The sequence below is a fragment of the Gymnoscopelus microlampas genome, assembly GCF_963454915.1.
Source record: "Gymnoscopelus microlampas genome assembly, chromosome: 8".
Lineage (NCBI taxonomy): Eukaryota > Metazoa > Chordata > Actinopteri > Myctophiformes > Myctophidae > Gymnoscopelus > Gymnoscopelus microlampas.
In genome coordinates, this window is record NC_139945.1 from 58,383,357 (window position 1) to 58,389,452 (window position 6,096).

The following is a 6,096-nucleotide window of genomic DNA, read 5'->3' on the forward strand; positions in this document are numbered from 1 at the left end:
AAAATGTATTAAAAACAAAAACGTCTGTGTGTCTGCAGTCATTTTGAATCGCTTTTGTATTTAGTTTGTTTTCGGGTGAGACCGTTTGTCCAGACCTCATGATTTCTATTCACATGTTGACTTTGACCTCTTTATTGATAATAAACATTATGTAAAATATAATCACACGATTATCAGAAGGATAAAACGCAAGAAAGTTAGCGGCTTATTTACATTGCGACTTATTTTCCAATTCACTCTCACATCACCATTGCTTTCCCACTGCAGGGCCTAAAACCAATCATTGAATATTTACATATTTAAGCACTGCTAGAGAGGTTGAAAAACCTTGAATTACAGATACGTTGGCAGCTGCCACCCCAGGATCTGTGTTCAGCCATTTTCTTGTGATGTTTTTTTTAGCCGCCAGTGTCAATATTTTGAACAGGGGATAATAGGTCCTCATGTCCTATTATGTCCTCTGTCTATTATGTCTATTATGTCCTCTGGTGTTAACCACTTCAATTCTTGAACTGAAATCCAATATTATTGTTGACCACATCCCTCTTTATTTTATAATTTATTATATTATAGTTTGTTTCATACAATTTGTCAGCTTCCTTAGTGATTAGTACTCCCAAATATTTTATTGATGTAGCTTTCCAATTTAAATTATACATATTCCCAATTTCTTTGTTTGGTACGTACTTGAGTGAAAGAACCTGTGTTTTTGATATATTTAATTTATAGCCTGACATCCCTCCATATTCTTCCATAGTCTTCATTAATTTGGGGAGTGTTACATTTGGATTCTGGAGGTAGGTGATTAAATCATCTGCAAAAAGGCCTAGTTTGTACTCTTCTCCTGCAATAGAGATCCCTGTCAGCTCCTCATTTTGTCTAAAGCGAGAGGCTCTATGAAAATCGCGAAGAGTCCTGGACTTGCGCAACAGCCTTGACGAGTACGTTTGAACAGCTTGAAACTCTCCGTCAAATGACTGTTTATCTTTATTCTAGCAGTTGGGTCTGTATACAGTGTCTTTATGCAATCAATGAATTGTTCATTAAACCCCATTCTCTGTAGTACTTTGTACAGAAAGGTCCAGGAAACTCTATCATACGCCTGCTTTGCATCAAAGCTGAATAAAGCAGTATTTATATGGGGTTTATTTGTGTGTTCTAGAGGGTGCACCTAATGCTATCCTGTGTTTGGCATCCTTTAATAAATCCTGTCTGGTCTTCGTGTATCAGGTCCGGCAAAAACTGTTCCAGTCTATTTGTGATTATGGATGTAAATAGTTTGTAGTCCACATTCAGGACTGAAATGGGGCGATATGACTCACATTGTTCTCTATTTTTACCTTCCTTTGGGATAACTGATATCACAGCCTCCTTCCAAGACGGTGGGGCTATAGCTTTTTTAAGTGTCCAGTTAAATGATTCCAATAAAACAGAGGTCAACTCTCCCTTACATTTTTTATAGAATTCATTCGAAAACCCATCACTACCAGGACTCTTATTCGTTTTCAAGCGACTTATGGCTGAATCTAATTCATCCTCTGTGATACTGGCTGTTAGAAAGGTATTTTGCACCCTGCCTAATGAGGGGAGGTCCAATGACAACAGAAATTGTTGTATTTTTTCTTCATTTACTTCCTCAGGCTGTGAGTATGTCTCATAGTAATCCTTGAAGGTTCTATGGATTTCTTCTGGTTAATGTTTCAATGTGTTTGTTAAGGGATCCATAATCTTATTTATTTAATTTGTAATTTGTTGCGTTCTCAGACGCCTTGCTAATATTCTTGTTTGGACCAGATTCGTAGAAAGTTTGTTTTGTGAGTCTCAATTTCTTCATTCATGATATTTTCTATTTGTTTTCGCACTTCTTTGATTTGATTCATCATTAATCCTTTATTGTCATCTTGTGGTTGTTGTTTCTCAATTTTTTCCAGTTTTTTCTCTAATTGATCATATTACTCTCATTTTCTGTAAATGTGCTGTTCTAGAGATTAACTTTCCTCATATTATACATTTAACCGTATCCCATAGAATGGTTGGGGCAACCTGGCCATTATTATTATCTGTTATACATTCCCCAATTTCTTTCTTAATCTCTTCAACAATTGTTTTATTGTTCAAGATTCCAGTATTCAGCCTCCACAGTGTGTTTTTGGCCTGTTATTTAAATGAATATTTAAATAAACCACACTGTGATCCGAAATATCTGCTGTTCCTATTGAGCATTAGTTAACTCTATGTCTATCTATGGTATTCATTAGAAATAAATCCAATCGGGAGTGTACTTGATGTGTAGCCGAATAATGAGTAAACTCCTTATCTTGTGCATGGAAATTCCTCCATACATCAAACAAGCCTGATGGATGGCCTGGGGGCGGCCATAGCTGAGTGGTTAGTGATCCCGCCTAGGGAGCCAGAGGCCCTGGTTGCCGCAGGTACGATTCCCGGCCAGGACAGCATATGTGTCGATGAAATGAAATTTGTCCCTGAGCAAGACTCTTAACCCCTAATTGCTCACAGGTTCTCATTGGAAACAAGACCGCAAGGACTTTCATGAACGACCTGTTAAAAGGAATTATCCATTATCCATCCTTAATCAGAATATTGAGGTCTTTTGACTTTCGAGATTTTTTTTTGTTGCACTTGTTGTGTCCTGATAATAATTCAAAATGGTGTTAAAATCACCACCGAAGACAAGTATTCCCTCACTTTCAGTAATAATTATATCAAATAGTAATTTGAAAAAATGTCTATCGCTCTCTGGAGGGGCATACACATGACAAATGTGACTAGAACGTTATCTATCCTGCCCTTGATTATTATATATCTACCATCATTATCCCTCCTTGCTTTAATCAATTAAAAATGTAAAGAGTTGGATAACATTGTAGCAACCCCTCTCTGTCTACTGTTTTTGCATGAACTGAAAAAAGAATTTGAAAACCCAAACTTTTTAAACTTGTTTTGACATATGTGTTTCCAGTAAAAAAAAAAACTTGTGTCTTAATATCCTTTTTCATTTTTGCCTTTTCTGGATTACTCAAGCCATTGACATTTAAAGAAGCTATTTTCACATTACGTGACCACATCAAGTCCCAACAACTGTATATCAAAATAGTGTTAAACCCCCAAACAAAACACACAAAGGGTGTTACAAAGGGACAAAAACACACTGAAATGAAAAGCTGGCTTCCATGTTGGAAGGAGGAACTCCTGCCTCCTCAACCATGCTTTGCTTCTGGGGGGTCCCTGGAACAACATATTTTGAGATGGGGGGGGGGGGGTTGGTCCGCGGCCAAAACATATCATTTTGGGGGTCCTTGGCACTGCTGGTGTAGAGGGAAATGATGGTTAAAAACACATATATATATATTTGTTGTTTTGTTATGTAAATACAGCGCTAAGTTACGTACTGTGCCTTTAAACAGAGCCGTACGTTAATGCGTAACATCGTTACGCATTATTACGTTGGTGGGTCGAGGGTAAATCCTATCTCTAAGAAAGGGCCCTAATAGGAAGGCTTCTCTGTTGTCAAAAAGGACGAACCTCACCATCCAAAAAGAAAATGACCAACGTATACCTATCACAGATGAAACTGTCTCTTTCAGACAAAAAGTTAAGTATTTGTGAACGAAAACCAAAAACCAAAAAAAATACCATTATATTATCATCCTTTTGTTATAGCCTCGAAATTACAGCAGTCGTACAATTATGCATTGCTTTCTTTTCTTCTTTTTTTTTTTTAACTATTTCTTTCCATTACCGCCCCTCTGGTTATCTTTTCTGGGAGAGTTGCACGCGTGCCCGCTCTGGAATGTCTGTACTGTATAAAAGCTGCCGACTCGTGCAAATCGATGGTCCATTGTGTGACCTGTTAAGTACTGTAGACTGTAGGAGGCATAGTCTACTGTCAGATGTCCTGAAGCAGTCCAAAAGAGAATGGATAATGGTCCTGGATTCATGAATTAAATTACAGAGGTGACATGCCTTGCGACTATAGCTGTCAATCTCAAAGACACCTGACTTAATATTTTGAGTAAGTTGAAGGCTTTGCGTGCGCATTTGGCTCGCACAGCATCGGACAGGCCCAGTCAAAATGGTATTGCACACAACTCCAAACGAAGTGGACCAAAGGAGTAAGAGGACTATGGTCCACAAATGTAACGTTAAATGTACACAAGGTCACAATGTGTCTTAAAATCATCAATTCAGCCCATACCCTAGGTGGGGTTGGTGAAAGGGCCTTTCTCTGTGGAGTTAGCATGTTCTCCCTGTGTCCCCTAGGGTAGGTACCCTCACAAAAACATGCAGTAATCCTGGTCTCTATACTGCCTCCCCCTGGTCAGCCGGGGTGCCTGATGGAGGGGAAAGGAACTGGTTGGAATAACGTGTTCCTTCCACATGCTACGTCCTACCGGGGAAACTCCCCCGTCAGGTGATAAGAAGCGGCTTGCTAGCTCCTCATGCATTGATGGAGGCATGAGCTCAGCTCTGGGCTCTCCCCAGGCTGGCAGAGGGAGAGTAGCGCCCAAGATTACATAGGCATTGGCACTGCGTGAAAAAAAATGGGTTAAAAAATCATGGGATAAAAAATTAGAATAAAATAAAATAATAAATAAATAATCGATTGAATTGATTAGTTTGATTAAATGTTGCACCACTAGTTGTAACCTTTTAAGATAAAGTTCTGAATTAAAAGTGAATTCTCATACACAGGAATGTTTCCTGGAATTAACTTTCTTCTTCATGGCGTTGATTCCCTGCCCCATGGAAGAGCTGAGCAATGGTGGAATTAAATCAACTTTATTAAGAGAGAAATGTTTCTTTAATTGACAAACAACAAACTTTTAGCAAGCTTAGGCTAATTACTGTTGTCAGTGTTTGCTCTGGCATTATTTTATTTTCGAGAACTAACACATTATAGAAGCTATGTAAACATGTTTTCACTGCATCCACTTAACAGCTTTTCAAAATATGTCCATATATACAAATACCGTACATTATATATACACAGTATACATGAAGACAGGAATAGTTTGCCAAAAAGTGAAAAGTGAACAGGCGAAAAGTGAAATGTCTTTGTCAACATGATAATTAGTGTAAATCTACACTACAACCATACTGGAACTCTAGTCATCTCACACTTCAAGCCCTGAAGTGAACTCAGATCATCATGACTCAGCTATTTTATGATCATAGGTGAACACTCCTTAAGAATTCAATAAGTGAAACGTACTCAGACCTGTGTCTAAACCTGTGTGTGAACACAAAGCACTCCAGGTTCACTTCCCCCTTTGCCACTGTACTTTAGCCTTATAGGCTTGCCGTAGAGTAGACGGATCACCCGCCTTTTGCCAAGCCTAAAAATGAACTCTAGTGTGAGCAAAGAGAGGACTGATCCGCCCTAAGCTCTCAAGCCCTGCACCCTCACAGACCAATGTGAACACAAAAAGAACTCAACCCGTTTTCTGTTGGTCCAGTTTTTGATCCACTTTTAAAAGGACTGAGTTTGGTTTGTTTAAAAAAGACTATATGTGAAACAATAGTGGCTTTTAAAACCTCCCTGAGTAAATCGTGGACAAAGAAACCTGGTTGAAACGTTGGTATAAATAAATTCTGCATTGTGGCTATGAATGTGTAGCCTCTTCTTCACTTTTCGACGAATAAACCTCACCTTTTTTCAACTGGCATAAGAGAGTAGATAACATCATTTATTATTCTGCGACTGTGAATTTCTTTCCAGAGAAAAAGCAGATTTGTGGTGCTCAATCATTTTCATTCTTTTGATTGATTCATTCTTTTCTACAGTAAAAGCTGATTGGTGATGCTCAATCATTTGCTGTCTGTTGATGGGTCTGCTGTGTGTCTGCGGGCGACCAGACGACAGACGCCTCTTGGAGCCCAGTTTAGTAACAGGACGAGGGGTTACTGTTGGCTGACATGGGATCAGAGGGCCTGGTCGTGTCGTTGCTGGTCGGACCGCTGCTGTTCTTCTGGAAGAGGTCTGACCCTTACCGAAGCAGTGCATGGCAGACAACAGTCTTGATGGGTTGGATTTGATGTGATGAAACTGCTTGGCCATGGCAGCAATGGCCTGAC